The sequence below is a fragment of the Anser brachyrhynchus genome (genome assembly GCF_964034855.1).
Source record: "Anser brachyrhynchus genome assembly, chromosome: 14".
NCBI classification, from domain to species: Eukaryota; Metazoa; Chordata; class Aves; order Anseriformes; family Anatidae; genus Anser; species Anser brachyrhynchus.
This window is the reverse complement of record NC_137709.1, coordinates 18,483,828-18,508,852: the sequence shown is the minus strand read 5'-3', so window position 1 is coordinate 18,508,852 and position 25,025 is coordinate 18,483,828. Positions and strand designations below refer to the sequence as shown.

Below are 25,025 nucleotides of genomic sequence, written 5' to 3'. Positions count from 1 at the left end.
CACATTAGCAGGCTGTGATACATTCCTGCACTGCACAACAAGGCATAATGATACTAAGGCTATAGTTGGAGATTAAAAAAGGATTGAAGAACTCAAACTTTGTGATACACTGGACTTTGCTTCTTTCCAGACTGCAACTTCAAAATTGAATTTAAAAATTTAGATATCAAAGTAAAAAAGTTTCAAACCATACCGCAGACATGCACAAACACAACAGTTTAATTTCATTCAAAGAAAAAATCCCTTTCAAAAGAAAAAAAAAAAGAAAAAAGAGGTTCTCTCAACAAGCTCTCCTCCACACAGTTGGCAGCTATGCATTAAGACTCAGCCTGCACACCACACGGAATCGGACTGATCCTGCCCTGCATGCCCCCACTTGTCCCAGTTTGCCTGCCTGCTGCCCCCAGCTGCTGCAGCACCTCCCCACCAGTGGGCCTGGAACCTGAGCAATCTGCTCTGACCCCTACTGCTGAGCTTGAGCAGCAACACAGACTTTTGCCTGTCTAAACCTGAGGCAAAGAAATAAAGTAGGCCACGTACAGTAAGTAAAAAGCAGTGGAAAGTTACCAGCTAGGAGAGCGAGGGTACAAGTGGCACTGAGAGGCCAGGAAGCAAAGGGGGCCTAATCAAGACCTGGCAGACTGGAGTCCTCATCAGCAGTGTTTCTCCTCGGCAGCCGTCCCCAAGCTACATCACCTGTCTGCTGCCTTAAGAAGAAGAGAAAGAAAGAAGCACCCTGTACTCCTGACACCTCATTACTTAAACATAAACTGAGTTTTCTTTGTGGGGGATGTAACAATTCAAAATTAAAGATCCTGGCAGCACTGCTGATGGGCTTCACATGGTGGAGACACACAGGTTTCCGCATGGAGGTGGTTGGCATCAGAAGCCAGCCTGCATATCCATGGCCAAAATTAGCGTTCCAACTGCAACCAACACTCACATAGCTGCGATGAGTCCTTTTAACAAGGAGATAAGGTAGTTTTCTAATCAGAGCATTCTTTGTATTATGAGCCAGTACGCTCTATATGAAATAGCTGCATCTCAGCGCTCTCAGTAGGCAAGGGCATCCAGATGGAATAGGATGCCTCACAAGAGGGAGAGAACAAGTTCCACTTCAGTGAAGAGCAGGTATGTTGTCAGCCACATTTCTCATTTTAAGGATTCCTATGGGCAGAATTACAACACATTTTTTGGCTTGTTCTCAAACCATCCTCAGACAGATCACCCGGAACCCAGCCACACTATGCCAAGTAATTCAGTTGGAGAGTAATGTTACCTGACGTACCCAAATTGGGTGCAGGTGCTATGTGAAAGATGAAAGCACAAACTTAAGCAATGCTGTATATCACTGGGCATGACCACAAGAGCATGCACTTCAAAATAAACAGCATCACTACCCCCTTTACACAGAGAAAAACTTCACAGGTTTCAGGTGCCTATAAAACAGGACAATATAGAAGCACGTTCCAAGCAATAATGAAATATCTTTATTACATATTCAAAGGTATTCTTTATTTTTTTCTTTTAAAAGAAATAAGTATGTATATAATTTATAATTTATCGGTTTAAATCATTTAGCCATAACAATGCATGTACAACTCTCAGTCAGCGAAAAATACTTAGTCACTCACCAAAAGGGTCAGAAAAGCACAATCTCAGCAGAAATTATTCCATCATGTCAGAAACCACTGTGCAACAAGGTATTTGTTATATCACCAGATCACTCAGATTGTTTATTTATCTTTACAATGTCTTTACCTAAATAAAAGCCAAACCCCCAGCCAATATAAATAAGCACAGCATCCTTGCAGCTAATAAAGTTAAACTGACTTGTATGGAATCTCCTGAGCTACCACACAATGAACACATTATATATATATACATATATATATATACACACATACATACTTACACACACACACAGACACAAATGAAGCATATAAGCCCTAATCTCATCTTCATAAAGCCTCTAACACACAGAAGGCCTATCTGATGATGACTGGAACTAGCAGAGAACTGAAATGCCACTAATGAAATAAAAGAAAAAATCTAAATGCTCGATTGAATTTTCAAGAGCAACATGTGTTATTTCACTCTTCTAAATATTAAAATTGCATGCACTACTTAACATTGTCCATCTAGAAGCGATCAGTTGAATCTGTACCTATTTTTCACTCCTCACTTTTACCACAGATCACTTATTCATGCATTTCATTATTGTAGCAGACTTTGAGAGGAATCAAGGAACTAATCAATGCAGATTAGATAGTATAGTTTAAAATTGCTCTACACTTTAAATTAAGCGACAGCTATACAGTAGTTTTTGAAAAGATGTCTAAAACCGAGTAAAAAGAAATCTGACAGACAGGACACAACAACCCTCATTTATTTCCTCTTATTTCAGAAAAACATTTTCTAGACAAGTTTTTCTTCCCCTCACAAATAATTAGCCCATACCCTTTTATAGGACTCACTTTAAAATATGGTTTTAAAAAAGCTGCTAGAACAGTTTTACTGCAGTCAGAAGAGCTCACACCCAGCTTACACAGAAAGGCACTGGTTGTTCACCAGTCTCTGCCAAGTTCGTGGGCAGTGATGTTGACCACTCATCCTGGCACACTGGCCCCTGAAACCTATGGGTGCGAGTCACATTGCCAAATGGGCTTCACTCTGAGCATGGACCGCTGACATGGTGTTTGCTCCTGCTGAAATACTGAGTCATGACCTAGGTTATCAACAGTGCAGGTTCACAATGTATTTATGGGAGCTATGAACTCAGGTTCTAATAGATAGATATTTAACAGGATTTGGTTCCCCTTCAAAAGTACAACAGTTTCCAAAGTTGAAAAATCTGGTATAAGAACAGAACTCTTCAGCAAGCAACTGCAGATTACGGTGGTTGAAATACATGCTGATAAAAATAAAAAAGTCACTTAAGAACAGAGTGAATTAAAATAACTGCATCAACAAGCTTTCATTGGACTACTCAAGTAAAATGACTTACGGTTTTAGATTGAAACCTATAGTATGATTTTAAACTGATCAGTTTTTCATTTACATGTCTGTTAAGTGTGGGGTTTTGTTTTGTCTTTTTATTGTCTCAATAGGAAGGTACTGTACCAATTTTGCAGTACACAATTGTATATAAGAGCTTTTGTATATTGACTTAAGGGTGCGTATGCGTACATGTATAAACTCTTCATAAATACATTTTTACACATCATTTCTCTTCCTGACCAGTTGTTCAATAAATATAGATTTTGCATCACTACAGGTTTATTTTCTTACCTATATTTGTTCTGCTCAGGTCTTGTCTGCCATATAGATATGATTTTGTAATCCTGATTTTTCTGGCTCCTCTATTCGTCTACTTCGTTTTTGATCCTAATTTTTTGATGTACCCAAAATCAGACAAAGGGAAAAGAGATTTGTAGCTGTAGCTTCAGCTTGGCATCCAGAACAGCACCGTGTCCTGAACAAGATGACACTGAATTCTTGAGCCCCAACTACAGTCTTGAACAGCAACAAGTGCTTGACAGGATGAATCCAAAGCTAATCAAGCCATTACTTAACACTAAGCTTACTGGGTCACTGTTCTCTTCAGACTGTGTATGGCGCATCCCATATAACCACTAAAAGGCTGGTTTTTATCCAACTGGTTGTAGGCATCATTGCAGCTGAAATCAATCATTTAGGTTTATTCTGACCTACCTACTAATCTTTTTTGTTAGTCAAAACTGCACTTTGGCAAATTAAAAAGGGTATAGATGTGTCTGAAAAGCCATACCAAGGTCTGTTATTCTTTTGAATTCTTTTTACTTCCAGCTTCAATAATGCACTCTTCATATTCCTATACAATTCCCATTTTCCATATGGGGAAAAATTCAAAGCAGTATCACCAGCAAAGCAGTAGGGCAAACACATGAAATGGTTGCCCTCTTGTGGTATTTCCGAGTACCTCCAAACCATTCCCCTAACGTATTTGAAAACTAATAAAGGCCAGATTCCTACCTGGAGCATTTGATGCAACAGCCACTAAGAATGAAAATGCTGACATGATGATTTGGGGTTCTGCTGTGGTTCTCAAAACTGAGGCTAAATAACAGCTAGTCTAAGGAACAGTTTATTTTCACATGTATTTAATGAGACATTCTTTCCCTGAGATGTAGAAAAAGCATACTAATGAATTTTCCTGTGTGTATCTGACAGTCAGACTGTCACTGGGAGAACTGAACAAGCACAATTTTGATTCCGTGCAACTCAATGTATTTGTAAACACAATAAAAGGAAAAAAAAAGAAAAAAATAAGAAACACCTGTGCAATTTCCAGAATAAGCCCCAAAGAAATAATAAACTGGGCTTTGACTCAGAAAACAATTGGATTTCTAAACAATAGGGTGTTTAATTGGAGGAAACATTTCATTTCCAGATCAAAGGAAGGAATTCATGGAAGATGTCTAAGCAAGACCTCTACAGCTGAGTCAGAAAGGGCTTCATTATCTGTTTTTCATCTTGTTAGACTAGTATTTCATGTAATTAAGCTCTGCACCTGTTACTTACAATCTTACAATCACTGAAGTGATTAGTCCAGCTGTATTTATATTTTGAGTAAAGTTGATTTTACTTCTGATTTCTTCTTTTTATTCCAGCCTTGACAGTAAATTTACTTTGCAAAATATCACTGGGATTGGATATGAGGCCTTGTGTTAAAATTAAACTACCAACAAACCACATTCAGATCAAGCTGAATTAGGAAAAGAGATGTGCTAAGAACTGGCTTTGGAAATCCTCATCTTACAAAGATGACTGAGGAAATTGGCAAACCTATGAAGAAAGATGGGGTGCAGGAGAAAGAGCAGTCTGGGAAGTCATTTAGATATAACTACAAAAAGTCCTTTGCAAACCTTCACATTTAAAATCTGTGTTCATGAAGCCAATTTAAAAAAAAAAAGCTCCATGTCAGGAACAATTTCCATGTGTTTATAACATGCTTAGTATAACAAAATCCATGTGGGAACTCTTAGCCGTTCTACTACTATAGCAGAATAATTATTTTAAACTATACAGATCTGATCTTTTTCTAAAGTACTCTACTATTACACACGAAAAAATATTTTTCTAATAGCAACCACTTGCTACCCCCTCCAAGAGGAACAGAAATCTCTCAACAGACTAATTCCCTGCAGGTTCACTTGCGTCTCCTGATCATCTCCTCATTTTCTCTGGTAATTCTCCTATTTTTCTCCTTAATGGAAAGAGTGAGCCGTTGGCCTAACAACTGCACAATATTTTTGCACATGTGAACTGAAACCACACAATTAAAATTTCCAATACATAAGGTCCTTTTAATTCTTCATCTTCATAAATCAGTAGGATTAGTTGTGAGGAGATGGAGCAGGCTTTTGCCTTCAGCTCTATGCTTTGCTTAAATTAATCATCCGTGGTAATTTTTATAAGTAAATTAACATTACAATCATTTTTAATTGTGTAGTATTGTTCATAAAGAAGAGAAAAGGTCAGGTAACTGGGAGGGCTAATTGGTCTCTTCCAATGCCCCTAAAAGCAAATACAGAGGCCAACATTTACGAGAGTAAAGAGGGGAATAATAACAGAAGCTTTTTCAGTATCAGAGGTGCACTCAACCTATTTTTCTACTTTATTTCCTGTCCCTCTTTTGCCTTCCCAACACATCTCTTCTGTAACTTGTCTCAGAATTACTTGCTACAATTGTAGGTGATATTATAGCCAACAAAACAGCGCAGTAATTACATTCTGGAGCATGATACTTTTCCTTCTCCTCTGCTAAGGAGAAGATCACACACTTAATATAAGCTGATTTCAGACTAAATAAAAAGTCTGCATAATATCCAATCCTTTATACACAAAGTCTGTGACAACATGAGAGAGATGAATCTCAGAATCAAGTTGATACAACAACATCAATTCTAGTGCTGACTACCAAAGACAAATCAAAAACTTGGAAAAACTTTTACTTAAGGAAAACTGAATGAGCCAACAACAACACCTGAACGTGGAAAAAAAAACATCCAGCTAATAGTGTATTGGCAATTCTAGTGATGCTTCATCATTATTATCCAAGAATTACTGTATATTTCAAGATTCAAATTGTAAAATCATTTTGAGAACTCAACTGTAGCAGAAAAATTTGTGCTAAGCATAGCAAGGTGACCGCAGGTGTCCCCAAGCAATAGAGGGCTGTCCAGAGTTGGGTGTTAGAGCAATCTGCTCCAGAGTGCAGGTGGAACTTCAGGAACCTCACAAAGAAATTAACTAAAGCACCTCGGTAATTTTCCTGAGTGTCTTCAGGGATCCACAAAAATCCTCACCTGACTGCTTAAATTGCTCCAGCTAAGCTTTATCTAGAGTCACCAGGTGCAAAAGCTGCTCCCAACTACAGTGTGACATGGCCATCTGGACCTGTGAGGATCCTTCTGCACTGGGCTGCTCTTCAACCACCACACTCTGCTCTGCTGGTAAAACATTTGCACTTTCTCACAGTCTTCATTTCTTAGGTCAATATAAAGCAGAACTACTAATCTTAAGCATATACAGCAGCTGTAACAACAGGTTGGTGGGGAGGGTATGCCTTTACAGTAACAGAATATTACAACTGGCAAGGAAGAAGGAAGAACATTTGCAAGTCCTGCCTAGACCATGTTTCACACAAACAAGCTGATCTATCACAATCACTTTTCCCATTTGTTCTCATGGGAGATGCTACTGGCGAGGACATTTTCCAGGAAAACCAAGCTACAGAGCTTTCAAAAGTCAAGCCAATTATACAGCATATACCTCAACTGCACCCCTTTTCCTGGCTGATCTACAAACACAGAACTGGGCTTTTAAAGTAGTACTCAGATAGCTTGCATCCCATTGCTCCTCCACCATTTCAGTTTAATTATGATTTTAGAAAAAGGACAAAATATGCCCTACTATATTCTTGAGGCATGAGATGTCATGTAAACAGCTTGAAAATGGATTATATACAGGAGATTTCACACAAAATACCCACCTTAATTCAACCGGGTGCATTTCTGAAGTTGCGCCTTTTAATGCTGCTATGCACACACAGTTAAGTTTCTATCTAGTTCCTATTTTGTCTTCTGCAATAAAGTGTTGACTAATATATGAAACTGTTCAGGAATACCTTCTTCAGTCACAATATTCTTCATGGGCATGTGCCACTACACAAAACAAAAGAACCACGAAGACTAGCTTTGTACTGAATTAGCCTAAAATCTAAATTAAACATTGTTTAAGAACAGATCAAGCAAGATACTTCGGTTTTGCTTCTTCTCAAACCATGCATCTGGATGTCTGTCAAGTAGCATTAGCTGTGTGCTCTTCAGAAACCTGTAGTGCCCACTTGACTCTAAATAACTGGAGTTATCTGACTGGAGTCAAAGCTGCTGGAACAAGAGACAAGCCATCAGGTTACTGCCCAGAGCGGCTTTCAATCAAAATCTACCTGAGGAAATTCATCCTGCTCTGTTCATTCCACGCGCAGTGCAAAATTTATCTGCTACTCTCTGAGGGATCTCAAGAACATAAAATGCCCATCAACTGTATATGACAAGGCTAGCAGGTACTGACATTCTCTTAGCAGCTCTCTGCTGACAGCAGCTATAATCTGCATAAGCCAATTTGTAATTTTCATTTTAGATAGTATTTAGGTAACTGCATGGTACTTACTGTTTATGCATTTGAGTCCTCATAGCCCTTATGATCACCAGCTTCACCACACTTTTGTGAGCTAAGTTCTACTTTTCCCTTATTTAGAAGGCAAGAGACTAAATGCTTTCCTAGGAGCAAGCACACACTTTCTAGCAGAAATCTGGCACGACACACAGGATCCAAACATGCACGGTGCTTTGTCTGAGAGCCCTGGCAGCAGAAGAGTCCTGGCCTGCCAGTCGTGACCATATTGCCTGGGGCTGACCCCCTCCCCACGCGCACAGCGACCATATGGATTATGCACAACACTTTTTCCCAGTTTCACCAGGATCCACGAGACCTGTAGCCTGGACCTTCCTCTCCCCATTTTTTTCAGGTCAATGGATCTACAATAACAAAGGGGTCGTTCAGTGAACCTTGACAGAAATGTGTATTTATGGTGTGACACCATGGGGTGTGCTGGGTGCCTGGCACAACACAGCACAAGGTGTGCAGGGTCTGCAGACTACAGCTGGAATAAAATAGCATCGTGTGCAGAAGGAGCCAAATTTTGTTAGCCAACATTTATGCTACCTGACTGGAGCAGACTGTCCTGTCAGCCATGTTTGGATCGCCTCAAGGGCAACCCAGGAGACAAGTACTGCTCTTGGGCTCAGGAAAAAGATTTGAGAAAGAAAAGCAAGTGAGTCAGACTAATGACACTGATTCCCAGGCAGGCCAAAATGCAGACAACCAAAATTCTGCGTGACAGGGTAGTCTTCAGCTTTGCTCTTTCTACTTGCTTTAAGCACTAAGATTCGGCAAACAGGTACTTTGCACCACAGGTACTCCTGGTCCAGCTGGAAGGACACCAGGTAACAGCAGGAACAGTGATGTCAGACCCTGCTACTACTTGAGGTCACGTCAGAACAAAACATCCCACAGCTATTAATCATTTAGAGCAGCTCCAAAGGCTGATATTTGGGTGAGGAAAGACTCTTGTTTGGATGGAACACCAATAACAAAGAAAGTTTTCAAAAATAACATTAACCCAGATGGTTTTGTATACAAGTTACTTGCAAAAGCAAATGCTACAGAAATCGGTTTATTCTGCAATAATACCAAGGAGATAATAGAGAGGCTGAATTAGTAAACGCTTTTTGGTTTTTATTGTACACAGTCCTCAACGCTTTCCTGAATAACACTTCTTTCTTGTGTTCACAAAAACAAGTATAATCCAAAAATTTCTCTAATACTGATGTTTTATAGAAGTGTTATCTATAATTGGAAAACCTTGTTTTCCTGATAGTGTTAACTGTTTACATTAGCACTCCTTGTGAGGTATCTGCCCCAAATAAAACAATATTTAATTTGTTCCTTGCTTCTTAGTGTTTACATTTAACTACTGCAAATGGACAAGATAACTGAACAGCCAGAGGAACCTAGATCTTCAGACCTTAACCAAAGATTTTCCACTTCCCAAGCAGAACACTTGCAGCCTGGCTCACACTTGTGCATTTAATGGACTCCTCATCAGTTAGCAGCAGGCTGGATTTGACCTATGAAACACTTACACGTGTCCTTCTGTTTCCCCAACAAGAGATGAGGAAAAGTTTCTGAGGCAGCCCAAGGCAGCAGAAGGCTTTCTCCTGCTCTGGCATGACCCAGCAGACACTCCTGCTGGGAGAGGCAGCAACACTGATGGTACAGAGGAGTTATTTTTACTGCACAGCCCTAAGATAGTGGTATTGGCACAATGAACAGTCAGCAGACTACTGCATACAAATGAAGACAAGTGGTCTAGACAAGGAAACTATTTCTTCAGTGGGCGTCGTACCCGCGCTAAACTTCCTTAAATGGCACCCTTGAGCTGCAATAATGTCAGTTTAAGGTCCGTGCAGAATTGAAGGGAACATTCCTGTCCTCTGAGTCCTCAGCCAGTCTGCCTGCCCAGCCTTGTGCCAGCCCACACACTCACAAGGCCAGGGAGCTTAAGCAGCCAAAAAAGCCAAGCCAAAATACAGAGGAAAAAATAGTTGTTTTCAAAATCTCACCCCATGTCCTCACAAGGTCTTCTGTAAACACAATAGGAGGGATGGGAGCTAACATCTAGGGGTACATATGGTAGGTTTACACTCTTCAACAGTCTACAGACTTAGAAGCATCCTCACAGCCCGCATTCAGCTTCATGCTTCCACCATAGGCTTAAGAAGGGAAGGTATGTCTTCTTGCTCCCCTCCACAATACGATATCTCTTTAAACAACAGAGATTTCCCTAAACTCTGAATATTCAACACAAGACACCAGTTTGGTCAGCTAACATTTTCTTACAGCTCCACTCAGGAGGCATCCCTTCCCAGCTCTGTACATGAGGTACCTGCATAACTGACATGCTGATGGATAAAAAATAGGGTCCTAGTTTATCAGGGTGCTTTACCAGAGGTCTAAGTTTACCCGGTGGTTGCGGTTTTTTTGTTTGTTTTGATTTGGTTTTTTGGACACAGAAGGAAATATGGATAGTTAAAAAGAAAGGCTACAATTTTATTTATACAGACCACAGTTTCCAAGCTGGGCATGCCTAGTCAGCTACATGACTATGGACTAGCAATAATAAGGCAGGCAACTTGAAACAACTGTTTTTTGCAAGTTAACTGCTTTTTTCTGAGATTCACAGTGACCCTAATTCATCTGCAATTTTTTTAAGCTTTGGACTGGTGCTTAACATAGCCCAGACTTCGCCAGCCTGTTTCCACAACTTTCATCCCTGAGAGTTGAGTTTTAGCCTTCTCACCATAATAGACCCCCTAATATTTCATATTTTCCCATAATTCAGTTATTCCATTGCTAACAAAAATAGACTTTCTTTGCTATTAGAAGTTCTGTCTCTTACTTCGTACGTGATGACCATCTGCAAACTCCTGTTGCTCTGGAGATAAACCGGATGATTTTCAGATTAGCCCAGCTTTTCCAAGCTCCACATTTCCCTCCAATTGTACCTGGAGTGAAGCCTACAATTCCTCTGACAACACCCATAGCACCTCTGGGCCACTACATATTACTTGATACTGTTATATTCATAGCATTGTCACAACTGACATGTTCAAAATTATTTATGATTCATGATAGGCACATGCTTGGTCAGTACTTAAAAAAAGAGGCTTACGTACATAAAAATACACAGAGCTGCAGCTGACCTCCTAAGCCAAACAAAACTTCTTATAAGTGAATGGAAGTTAAACCTTGGGAACTCTTTTCTTCCCTTAGAAATGTTAGTTACAGGAATTTAGGTCTGCTGAAACAGAGTTATGTAATTCTTTTAATCCTGCGGTATCTTAAAATATCTTACTGTACTACCACACCAAGTGCAGGCACACAGTGGGCATCAGATGTTTTTCTTTGTGAAAAATCAAGGAATGGAAAAATGTTCCTTTTATATAACCTCTCTTCTCTTAAAACAAGCTGTTCTTTTCCTTGTGTTGTAGAAAAATAAGTGGATTTTTGTTTGGTTTAAATTCCTGTAAATTCTCTTGCTTTTAAAGAAGAAACAAGAGACAAATCATGTTATTTCTAAGAACTATATCCTATACTTAAATGATGTACATACCCACTCAGGTATGTGAGAGCACAAAGTTCAGGTGAGGACTACCGGAAGAAACATACAGTAAGACTTGGGTCACCTTCTGTTTAATTACCTCAGGCTTTCCTGCAGTTTCAGAGGCTTGTAAAATTAATAAAAAGAACGTTAGTGATCTTTATCAAATGTGACCACATGGTAAGGCTGTTCTTGAAAAATTTAAGTTTTCAAAGGAGCAAGCAAGCTTTCCTGAACTTATTTGAAAATGTGTCTCATCACAATTCCTTGCATTGCTCCAATACCACATTAAGATTACCTTACACCTCTTCCTAAGAGCTACCCAGATCAAGAATACATAATATGCATGTAGAAGAGTACTTCAGCTAAAAGCAGCTAGTCCGTGCATAGAGTAACTACAGGATTTAATCAGGAAGTTGCATTTTTTCAGTCAAATAGTTTTTGGTTTGTTTGTTTTTTTAAACTGTCTCTTGTTCTGTCATTTGTACTGCATAGGTGATTCCTCCAGCAGAGTCATCTAGCAATGGCTAAGGGTATCCTGGCTCCCATTCAGGAGCTCATAATTTTAACAAATCCTCAACAGAGCAGAAACTGCGATGGGAGAGGAAAATAGGAGTAAGCTTTGAGAGCAGGAGCATGCTTTCTGTATTCTTCAGGCTGCTCACAAGTTGGTGCAGCTCTGTACAGGTGTGCTGGAGTGTCCATGGCTATGTTCTGCCAAGTTACGTGTCTGAGCTTCCACACTGCAAACAGGTTGCACTGGGTTCTGCTATTTAGCAAATTAAGAAGCTCCTTTGTTGGAAAACCCTAGTACCAGAGGAGAGAAGAAATATAATGTTTACCTCTCTATTAATATGAATAAAGGTTAGGAGGTTAGGATATGATTTAGTACAACAATAAGGGGGGGGGTGTCACCAAGGTGACTATGGGACGCAGTAGAGATACAATCCCAAATAAGCCACATTCTCCTGTAGACTCTTCCAGGATTTCGTTCCACACAGACCTTCACAGGGTTGTATTCCACAGCAAAGACAAAAACATCTGCTGATCTAGCCTAGCTTCTGCAATCAGCACATTTAAGGCTAATTATGACTTCTGATAATGTTTTTTCACATCCTGAAGAGCAACACTTGAAATGTTACGACAATTACTCTGTGCACAAATTCAGGATCAAGATACTAACAAAGCCAGTTAAACATACTACAATGCTTCACTCAGGCCAGACCAATATATAAAGAAGTAAATCAATTGATAGGCACATCCTATATTCTTATGAGAGGGCAATTCAGACCCTTAGGCCAGGACTGCAAGTTACCAGGTGATTTTTTTATTATTATTATTTTTGTCTCAATTTATACCTTGTTCTTTACTTTCCAGCCAAGGTGTAGTAATCTACCTCACATTCATTGTGACTTAAGGACTTGATATTACTACCTGTTTGCAATTATCTTCTAACAATCATTTGTTGCTTCAAAATAACGGACTGTACCATAAATCACCCTGAACCTTGGTGCACAGAAAGACCAGATAAGTATGCCATCATGGGAGCTAAGGAACTTTCACTCAGCTTTAACTCTTAGAATGTGAGTAAAGCATCAAGCCAGCTAAATGCACTGCTAAATACAGCCTCAGATATACACTGATCAGCACACACCCTGTCTCTTGTTAGCTTGACTGCAGTAGCTGTATTAATACAAGAAAAAACTGTAGAATTAGATCCACAGGGTATACAGCTACACTTAGACTGCTCATAAAACCTATGCCAGTCATCATATTTAAAAAGACTATTACCCCTTAACTTTATTATCATTTTGCTAAATTGTAAGACTGAATCCAAGTACAAAGAAAAGTAGCCTGAAAAATAGAAAGGTTATTTAAAAACAGGACAAACACTATTCACTTTCACCTACCTTTCTCAGACTGAACACTCCTCAAAAAATATTTACCACTTCTGATTACTCATATCACTTCCATCTCAATCACAAACTACCCAAAAAAATAAAAAAGGAATTGCATAAGCTGAATATTTTAAAGCTGTTTTTCATTTTTATAAAATGCCAAAAAGACACAAAAAATAACCACTGAAATTTCTCATCAATTTCCCAGGGATGCTCTCACAACAGATTATGCATAGCAACAGTATTAAGAACAAGCTTCCAAGGCTTGTGGATGACACCAAAATTTAAGACAAAGAAAATAATAAATGACCATGCAAGCAGCTTTAAAAGAACTTCAATCATTTAAGCGATTGCTCCAACAGATGGGAAAAGCATTTCAGCACACACAATCGCAAAAACAATTTGCCTAGGAGCAAGCGACTAAGCCAAGAAAAGTGTACTAAATGGGACAATTATTCAGCACAGTGATTAGAAAAAGGATTTGGGTGCTTAGTGTGGAAAAGGAAATCGTTGAAACCATTGGCCCAAGGAAAGTAGTAAGACAAAAGACTGAAGTATTTATTAGCAGTATCAGATGCCAAATCAGTTATCCTCCTAGTGTGCAAAACAAGGTGCTAGCCAGCTAGCACCCATCATTCCCTGGCCCACAAAAAGGAAAACAGATGTTTATGTAACTAGAGATACTCTTCCTTCCTTCTTTCTTTCTTGAAACAGTCTCTCTCACTCCCACCCTGTCTCTCACAGTCACATAAATTTTTGTGAGTTTGCAATCCATGAACTGGTACGCACGTTAAATCTTTTTTCCTTTAAATCACTTTGCAGCCACACAAATGCTGGGGCCATCACAAGGCAGACGCTGTTGCAAGTTTTAAAATAAAAATAAATAAATAAAAATTTCAAGTGACCAGGCACAATGAGGAGGGTTAACATCATTCAAACAGCATTTCATGCTGTAATAGCTCACCTTGTACACAAGATCATGGCATAGAGTCCACCCTGGCTCAAGAGTTTAAAGGCAGTTCATGAAAGAGATGATGCTTTTTGCCCCATAAAAGTATTGCATTTCACTAATTTCACTAAAACTGCAGTGTGAGAGTCAATAGGATATGTCACGTAGACAAAGATTATTCATCTCAGAAGAGACTATACCAACACTGGCCCAGTGCGCTTCCTAACAGTGCTGTCTTAGGGATACTGGAGAGGATACACATCTCACCTATGTTCATTTTAATTGGCTTCAACATTACTTATTCTTATTAGAGATTTGTAGAGCCACTGATCCTTTTCCACCACATTTGTTTCACACTGTTGTGCTTTTCTTAAATTAAAAATAGCTCTTTGTATGTTATAGCACGAGCTTGTATCTCCTGAAATCAATGCCACAATTCCAGACTTAGTGATCACACTGCACTCCTTAGAGGAGTGAAAATTAGAATGTAAATTATAACAATTCTTTTTAAAGAAGTTCCCTGCACCATAAGAGGAATTAGTAAAATTAATTAGCAAAATCCAGTGAGCTGGCACCCAAATGACTGTTTGAGACTTCAAAGGAATGTTCATCTTAAGACCAACAGGAATTGAAATCCTCTGAACAACACAACCCAACTATATCAGAGGAGGATTTCAAAAAGGCAATTCAGACTGTATTTTTGTCTGTTCAGTAAACATTTTAACAGGTAAATATGAAAACTTAAAACATTTTCAATTTAATGCTAACTGCAGCATGTAAATACTTACGCATATTACCTTGGTAAAGCAAACTGAAATAACCTCTCTGCATCCATTCATTAACTTCTCTCCTAAGAAGGAATGGGGTCACCCTTCACTGTGATAAACTGTAGTCAGGGCGAGTAGTTTAGATGCAAATTTCTGTAGTACAAATGTCTGAAGTTATGTGAAATCAACTCTGTACTGATTCCGGTAAGATATCTTACAGACTAAGTGCTAACAGAGTTTTAAAGTGAACAAATACAATTATCTTCACAAACCAGTAAGTGCAACAAAGCAGTTGTTCACAGTGCCAAATACGCAGAGGTAACAAATTTTTCTATAAAATTATATTATGTAATGCATTGAAATAACATACTAGGATCAGAGTTAAAATTCATAAGATTGATATAAAAGAAGTAATTTAGAGCAGAGGAGTGAGTAAATGCTCAGCAAGTCTTAGTTTTCCTGTTTCTTAAAAAGGATATATTAAATTCACGTGTATGTATATATTTCAGGACTGTTGAGAGTTTGCACAGGAAATTATTTCTCACTTCAGAAAGAGACTGTTCTAAAACTTAATTATTATTGTGTCACGACATAACTATGCTATTATTGCATAAGAAACTATATTGAGTCAATAGCTCCTAATGAATAAATATAGGAGTATTCAACCAGTAAGTAAATTTTATTTACTTACTGATTTATAATGTGACTAAAACTAACCCATCCAGCAAGCTCACAGAGTTTGCATATGGTTTGACCAGGTGATATTTCCCATTATATACCCTATCACTTCGCAATCCTAAATGCAATTTAAAGCCATGATACGAAGTAAGCGTAGATACAGAGGCACAACAGTACAAAATGACAATTTGAATTACTGTTGATCTAAAACACTTCTCAGCCCTAATGTCAATTCACTAGCCTAACAGGCATGGCAACTCAGCAATATATGCAAGAAAAATAAGGCAATCAGACAGTGCTCATTTCTTCTGGGAGAGAGAAAAAACTTGTGTTACTTTGCCTTGTACATAACACCATGAGAGCCAAAGAAAAGGTTTTATACTAATACACAATATTTTCGTACTTACTTGGAAACATCCATTTTATGGCTTCACCGTGACAGTAATTACCTACTGACACAAAGATTACATGTTTACCTTTCTTTACAGATTAGTAAGAATGACAAGAGGTGCTGTATATATTATACACAGAAGATCATAAAACTATTCATTAGGTTCTCATCTGGTTTACAAAACTGGGTTCCAACCATCCAAAACATTTCAGTATGTTAACTTGACATACAGAGAGTCTACCTTGCTTCAGTGAGGTGATAGCTATACATAAAGTCAAGCCCAGGGTGACAGTCACCCTAGATATGAAAAACATATGCTCTATCCCCTCATTAAATATTCACTTATAATTAATCATGTTCACGTGTTTGCCAAGTCAGAGAATATCCTGTAAATAATAAATGTAAATAATGGCAAATTATTTTATTACAAATAATGTGTGTGTGTATATATATATATTATTTCTAGCTCAACATATTATATAGCTTCTCAGGTTTTAAGCAACCTCCTAACTTTTCCAAACACATCACAGGATGTAAGCTTCTCACAGACAAATACACAAATGGAATCACACAATTTATAATAATACATTCAAAACTTGCTAATGATTCTTCTCATTACAATAGCAAGTATCCTTTGCAGCCTCTCAAAATTATATAGTTCACTCAGAGGACCTACTACTCACATGAATATTTAGTGAAGAAAAGTTAGACACCAGGATGAACTCAAAAATATTAAATAAAGTCAGTAGGAGAATGCATGCACAATAACCTACAAAAATTCACCACAAAATACACCACCACCACCCAAAAGAGCCACAACAAAAACTCTGACCTTTTTTTCCAGCTTGTCAAGGAAGATCTGTAAGTCTACTTCAAAAGGTAGGCCTGGGAACTAAATTGCATAGCTCTGCTAGATATTATAATCATGGCCAAAAAAGATATAATGGGTTTGTGGCATACTACAATTTTTCCCCCAAACAATCTCTAAATAATTATCACCTACAGAACAATAATAGGTTATCACCATCTCACAGGACAATTTAAATCCACACGAATGACCTATCACCTCTTCTGTCAGCATGAACTCTTATTTTTGTTTGTGTTTTTTTTAAACTTAAGTCACCTACACAACTAAATCAAATCCAAAGCAATTGTTTTCAAACTCATTTGTGGATTCCATTACAAAGACAAGCTGTGCATCTGAAAGCTAGTCTTGTTCTGTTAATAAAAAATAAGACTTCTTATTATAGGCATTAACAATATTATGTTCCTGATCAACAACTTCTTGAGGGGAAACAGAGAGGAAAGTGCCAGTCTCTCCTCCTTGGTGACTGGCGATTGAATTCCCAGGAATGGCACACAGCTGCTCCAGGGGAGGTTCAGATGGGAAACTAGGAAAAAAGTATTTACTGCGAAGGTGCAGTACTGCAACAGGCTTCCTAGTGAGGTGGTTGATGCCTCGAGTCTGGCTATAACTTCTGGCTAGCTCTGAAGTGGTCAGGCAGTTGGACTCGCTGATCTTTGTAGTTTCCTTCCAACTGAACAGTTCTGTTCTAAAACAAAAAAAATGAAACCCCACATATTCTCCTCTTCCACAATCATAAAAATCCTATAAATCATCTTGAAATATAAAAATACCTGAATCCACTGTTAGATTTTCCCTTCACAGGGTTCTCATATATTGGTACTTTAGAAACTGTTCTTCTTCACCTCAAATGCTAATCAGATTAATTTCCATTACAATACTGATAAGTAAAACCCATGCTAATTGCTTAGTTGATCTTCTTGGATGCAAATTTTGATTTGTGTGTAACTTTTCAAGCCAAGCAAGAAAGTTTGTAGGAAGATTCACATCAAAAATGTATGCATTTATTCCAAAAGATATGCAAACTAGATTAGATAATTAAAACCTGAAAGAAATGCATCTAAAGAATCCCTATTTTGGGTTCTGCTTGAAGCTTCAAAACAGCAGAAATTCACAGTAGCCGGCTAGTTCCTAGACTTTCCAGGAGCTACAGAAAATTATATCAGTTGAATGGTTTTCTCCCACCATCCCTCCCACCCCATTCCTTGCTTAATATCAAAATAGCTTTGTTTCCATTCAAGATCTGCAATAAGTAATGGCAAAAAAAAAAAAAGGCATCAAAACACTCATTTTGAAAGTTGCTACAAAATAATGGAGTAAGCTAACTTTCTGTATAATTTTTGAAGAGAGGAAAAGGAGAAAAAATATTTGCAAAATTAGAGGAACATAAGCCATTAATTAAAATATTATCATTTAAATTAAACTGCCTTAAAATAGGAAAACACTCAAGCTTCCAAACCACAGAGGCTGAGAAAAATGAAGAACATGACAGTAATTAACGGGAATTTACAGCATCCGCATATCTAGCGCAATGCCTGACTAATCTTGAAGGACTGGTTACTAGTTCCTGCTACAGAGCCCCAGTGAAGCACTATTGTCAGATTATTGTAAATAGCATATTAGATTTGAAAAATGAAAAATCTATCAAATGGAATTCAGATGCATTACACACAGATTCCTCCGTGCTACAGCATATCATACCATTCTCAGTATTCAAGTCACATGAAAACATTTCTTTTTTGTTTTTCAGTGGTTCAAGGTCAATTACAAGCCACCTTGTAGCTTGGCAGAGCTTAAGATACTACACAAGCAACTAAAGCTTAATCAATTTCCTTTTAGCACTTCTAAATTGCAGGAAAATTACCAGGACCTGCTTAGCAGCGTATCAAGGCAGAACAGAAAGTCACCCAAAAACACTGTTTTACATTTATCAGCTGCTATTCCATTCACAAGAATGAAATGAAATATTTTTTCTTAAAGAAATTACATATCCTTTGTTCACATTGAAATTTTGATTAAGACCTTTGTTACTACTTATTCTTTAGATTTTTGGGGGAATGTTGATTATGATGTTTCTCTAGCCTTTGTTTTAAATTATTGATGGATAGTCACTGATGGTGGGGAGGGGGTAGGCTTGAGAGAGACCTTGCTTGTTCCTATGTTTTCAAACTTGATTAGTCATGGAGTACCTATACTGAAATCTTTAAACTGCTTTGTCATTTTCGTTTACTTTAACTTTGACAGACGATCCTTTTACAAGTGGCAATAATGAAACTGCTTTTGGAATTCAAACTTGTGTATTTAATAGAAAAAAAGTAATTTTAATTACAAAATTGAAGTTTCAAGGGACAAAAAGTATGGTAACTAATACTTATTAATAGTTATTCATGATGAAAAATTAGTCAACGTATTTTTGAACCACTATACTGTGATTTAAGCATGAAGTCTCAGAGGTAAAACAGTGAAGAGTTGAGAAGGAAGGGAATGCTGGATTCTAATGTACTTCATTAAATTCTAGCCAATAATCTTAGTATACATTTTGTCATTCGTTCTGTTAAGTACTATTTAAAACATTAGCTGTCCTTCTCTTCTTTCAAGCATGAGCTCTTACACATAGGAAATTCTCTGCCACTCCTTCAGTCAAATCCTCACATTTACTAGCAAACCGACGTATTGTCATTTTTGTGCCCATTTGGATAGTCTTCAAGTGTTTGTAATTAAATGTATATTATGTCTAGTTTACTCTTTCCTTTTTCAGCACAGCTTTAAAGCTCAAGTATGAACTGAGAAACCAGTTAAGACTTTTTTAAATGGATGACCAGGTTCAAGTAGTTGCAATGTTTTGCATGCTGACAACGCAGCTGGTGAATTAAAAACAGACATATCCATGACCAAAGAAAATCTGCAAGGCTTTTTAAAACTGGTGATATCTTGAATGTGTGTTACCCACCCAAGGAAGTATCTGCAGCTTGTGCCTCAACCTATACTTTACTTTTTACTGCATGATGATACGCATATAGGCAGAGTTTTATGGCAGTTTTGAATACTGAAAAGACCATTACACCATTTTGACTTGGAGCTAAGCCAAACAAGCCTATGATTCAGTACTCCTGAGAGGCTGTAGATTGCAGCTGGGATGGGGTCAGCACTCTGAGCAATGACAGGAACCTCTCAGCTCAGTCTTACCACCAAACAAGTTGTAATACAAATCAGAGTTTCAGTGAATTCAGCTTTTTGAATCTACAAGCTATTTTCTCTCTATCCCCACAGGGCATTCATAGTTGTTCTCAAACCATGTACAACTTAAGATGATCTTAAAGACACGAGGACTGAACTATGTTCAGGGTGGATTTTCCAAGGCCCCCCTGTTGCATTCATGTAACCAACATGAGTTGTCATTTACCTCTGCAGAGCTAGGCCAAGCAACGAGCATTTTTAAGCTTGTTTTAAAGTATTTAAAAAAATAAATAAAAAAAAACACACTCCAAACCATTATACAATCTGTTCAATGTCACCGAAAACCAACAGCAGAGAGAAATTGTCAATAAAGCGTAGAATCATTCAAACTCAGTGCTGCAGTTTTAAATTAATAAGTTTTCAGAAACTCCACTGTGAAATTCAATGATCAGCAGAAAGCTTTTATGCATTCCACCTCTGAGTTGCATGTGTATGTTGCTCACAACACTAAAGGAGAGAACTTAATGAGGAGCTTTCCAGATTTGGATGGTGTATTGATGCCTTTTCACTGTCTGGCAGTTGTTGCTCAATAATTAAAAGGCAGGAATTGATCTCTCTCTCTACCATGTTTTATCTGTAGATTGCTGATGTGTTTCCTCTGCATTTTGATTCACATCATTGTTGTGGGTTTTTTAAGTCTACAATTTCAAAAGTATCCATGATGTTGAAACAATAGAACCTGACAGGGTGTGTCCTTGGCTTTTCCTTTTTAACTTGCCCCATACATTTCTTTTCTCCCAGTAAAGAAATTTTATCTTTCCCATTAAATGTACTGGGGGAAGATTCAGGAAAAAAATACTGGGATTCATCCATATCAACATAGCTAACTATCAGACTGCATTTAACATTGATGAAAACTCATCTTCATAATTTCACTTCCTTTGGTTTATGGTAAATTCTGCTGTAACGTATGATAGATGGTAATTTACAACACTTCATTAAGTCATGTTTAGCATTTATAACATACCTTACAAAAAATTAAAGCCAAATCAGGGACACAATACTACATAATGACGATATTTCCCACAAGGATAATACTCCCTAAAACCCTGGACATCCCTGATTCCAGCTGATTTTTGTGTTGTCAGTACTTGTGGCCTTGCAAAAAAAAAAAAAAAAAAAAGGCAGCAGGAAGGCTTTGACACATGTCAAACCTCAGCTTAACTGACCTATTTGAATTTAAATTAGGAAGAGAATGCCTCAGAGGGGAAGTACGTCAATAAAATTGTGTAGGCTTGGGGCCACAAAGCCTTCCTGGAATAAATGCAATCGTCAGGGAGCTGAACCAGAGTAGTTTACCCCTCAGTGATTTCTGTTTAAAATTAAAAACTCAAATTTAAATTCCCTAACGCCAAACAGAAATAAAATGGAAAAAAAGCTCCTTCTTTTAATCAGCCTCATTCTAATAGAAAAGAAGCCTCAGAGGAAGTTAACGCTTCACATTCTTTTTTCTTTCCTGCATGCTTCCCTTTTGTAAAAAAAAATACATCAATCAATCTTCGATTCAATTTTCAGATTAGGACAAGCAGAGTACCACTGTTACTTTCACCGACTGACGCCACAAGTGATCTACCCACCTTTTCTCTTGCAGCATAACTCACAGACTAAGGTCAAATGCTGAAAGCTCAAAGATTTATAATCACTTGCAATTCAGTTACAGTGAAAACTGAAAACATTTGAATAAATATTCCTGCAACACTCCACTAACATAGCACATACAGCTGAGTATATAGAACAATATACAGAAAATAAGATGACATAAGAAAAATAAGATTTTGTTTAAAATTTTATCAGAACCTCCTACAAACAAAGGTAGAGGGCTGGTTTTCACCAGTTTGCTTTGCTTGAAAGATTCATGGATTTCTCTGACACTCTGTCAATCAAAGCTACAAAGTCAGATGATGTATTTAAAACAAAAATCTTTAGGAAAAGAGGTGGTTTCGCCTGGATGGTTCAGATCTTTATCATGAGAACAAAAAAAAAGTAGAAAATACTTCAAAAGATTTGTAAATAAAACATTCTGCCTATTCAAATATTTTTTCCCTCAAACGGTTGATTAAGGCTTTCAGATCCTCTTCCCGGTTTGGGAAGAAACTTATTTACTCATTAAAATATTAACCGTATTCCTCAAATAAGAAAACAACAACCTTTCCAGATATAAAAGACATTGCCAAAGTACCCTACACACTCTTAGTAAAAACATGTGCTTTAGGGTAAACAATCACAGAACATTTTAATAAAACTATTTTATTATGGCATAACATCAGACAGAATACATAAAAACATAATACTACAATTAAATTTTGTTATATTTACTTTATTAAGACCTAATTTTACAAACTAACTCAGTTGTAAGCTCCAACCATATCTTCATTTTAAACTAAATTCTTTGAGGTCAAACCAAAAGCATTAAAAATTGATTTTTATTCCTCTTAGATAAGACAGCATGTCTTCATTGATATTAAATGCTATTATGCAAAAACTCCAGTTTTGAAAAGTGCTCCATGCTAATTCAGCTCCTCCAAAATTCAACAATGTATCTCAAAAAAAATTGATAGCAGCTAATCCAAAAGCAAAAAAAAGGCAAGTAATTTTCAGAAGAGTGCCAACAATAATCATATGACCTTGTTTCAAAAGCTTGAAAAAAAAAATCAGCAATAACATCTGACAAATCTTAAAAAAAAAATAATAACCCAAGTAATGAAAAGACTGAAGCTACATATTTCTAAAGTTTTACTGATGTGCTGTGTACAAGCTATTCCAGATTGTCTCAGAACCGGAGGATAGGGGAGGAAACAAGGTGAAATGGACCAAGCTTTCTCCCCTTGAGTCAAAATTAAACATGTTCCTGAGGGTCACCCAAATGGACCTACCATTGCTAGAGCATTTGCCTCTAACTGGAGTACTTGCAGAATGGATCAGACTTACCTTTGGTCTACCTGCTCAATATTAGTCTTTCTCTCATGACACCAAAAGTGAAGGATGCTGCTGTGCTATTGAAAAAAAAAAACACTGAAGACTTCCTAAAAAAGTATAATGAAGTTTGGTATCTTATTGCAACTGATGAATAAACCAACAAGAGTTGCTTAGTTACTGAACAAAAAACAATAAGATTCTGAAGAAGTTCTTTACACTTCTCCATTTGAGGAAACTCTCAATCCTGGATGCTCTGGGAAATTTCAAAGTTTTCAGAATAAGAGTTTCATTTCAGCTGGAATATATTTTAAAAGAAATATCTTCATTCATTGTTGATATTTACGTAAGTCACATAAAGTTACAGTCCTTAAACACTGTAAATAACTGTTCGTTTTGTTTTCAAAAGAAATCAATGTTTCTGTCCAAAAATGACAAAAATACTTCAGAATTGCCATGTTCAATTTTGATTTAACATTTCAGTTGATATCTGGAATACATTAGCCATGAATAAATTCAGAACTTCTGAAGATGACGACAATGAAATCTTCCTTCTTCCCCAAAATATAAAATTTCCCATTTTTAATAGAAAAATTATTCTAATTTGAAGAAATTATTTTGCATGCAGACTACCATTCTTTGCTATGGACTCTTCTCAACCTTAGAACTGCCACAATCAACTTCAGAGAATAAAAATAATTGAATTTTCTGCTCTCTTATAGGCTTAGAATATGCCTGGCATAACTGGGCATAAAAGCTTCAGAGATTTGTTTTAAGAGATGAAAGTTTCATCTGTATGGCACTCTACCTAGCTCTAAAAGCATGTTTAAATAACACAGAACAGAACTGGTAAGCAGAGTTAACCAATGACTATAAAATGCTCACTGGTATGTTCATTGGTAGAAAGCATTATAAGAGGTTAAATATTGTCAGTATTCAGAAATGAGTATTTTCATATCATTAAGTGGAAGAACAAAAATAATATGTCCTACCACAGAGCAAATGCTCCATTCAATATATATATATATATATATATATATGTTCAACAGAATATTAAGGAGAATACATCACAAAAGCTGGAATTATTCATTTTGTTTGTGACCTTTCAAGCATCACTTGTTCATTAACATGCTATGCTCCATATGGAGACTAAGCAAATATCAATTCCTCCAAAATATTAAAAAATGTTGAATCTATTATTAAACATGCCAGTACCATGGAACTTAATAGCTCACAACGGTTCATATGGAGGACAGTTTACAGCAATCAAAAGGTATTCTCCAAAAAGAAACAAAAAACAAACAGATTTCAGGAAAATTTGTTGGTGCATGTTTGTTGGATGCATGAATACCTTATCAAATTTACCTTTAATTATATATTTTGCTATATATAAAATATATTTTATATAAATTTATACTTATTTTGTTAATTACTTTATAGTCCCATCCTTGACAATTTTGTGCTCTATACTATGCTCTAGTTTCACAGTGTTCACTTATAAGTCTCCATCTGACACTGTTCTGATGTTTTTGTGTCTTCTCACAGTTTTTCACAGTATTGCCATACTTGGTGTGACAGTTAAGACTCCAGAGGAAATGGACAGAAACACAGAAAGAACTTCAGGAAGTTCCTGCACAGAGTATCACTCACGGCAACCTTCCTTATGTACGTTCCCCATTCAAACCTTAGTGTTTCTCTTTAATTTAATCAATCCTGAAACCTAAGGGCTTGATTCAGCTCTTAAAAAAAAAAGTAGAAACTACAATGTCTACTAATTTAGAGTGGGATGAACACATTGCAGACCAAGATCAGACTGCTAGAGGTAACAGTCTCAATCTTAATACAACTCTGACCCATCAACTATTTCATTCTGTCTTCCTTCATTTCCTCCTGCTGCTAGGAAGTACCTGTAGGAAGCCCTGTTGCACTTCATTTTGTAGTATAGACTGGTATTTGGACAGTCTGGCTCCCTTTAGAAGAAAATTAATCATCTAGGTAGAATAAACACATGGCTACTTTGCAATCACACACGTTAGGATTCCTTAGTACTTCTATATT

At 37.2% G+C, this 25,025-nt stretch overlaps 1 protein-coding gene across 15 annotated transcripts in view; it reads right to left on the bottom strand.

Annotated features, from left to right (window-relative positions):
* The window catches only part of LOC308177538 (uncharacterized protein), a gene marked incomplete at its 5' end in the record, with an annotated part of 322,880 nt that overhangs the window by 216,260 nt on the left and 81,595 nt on the right, over positions 1-25,025 (bottom strand). The window contains one exon of one of the 15 annotated variants that reach the window (XR_013939223.1): positions 18,519-18,690. The exons of 13 other annotated variants lie outside the window; for them this stretch is intronic. Of the gene's footprint in view, positions 1-567; positions 5,282-18,518; positions 18,691-25,025 lie in introns of those variants that run through there. One more of the 15 variants, XR_013939224.1, reaches the window with a different exon arrangement.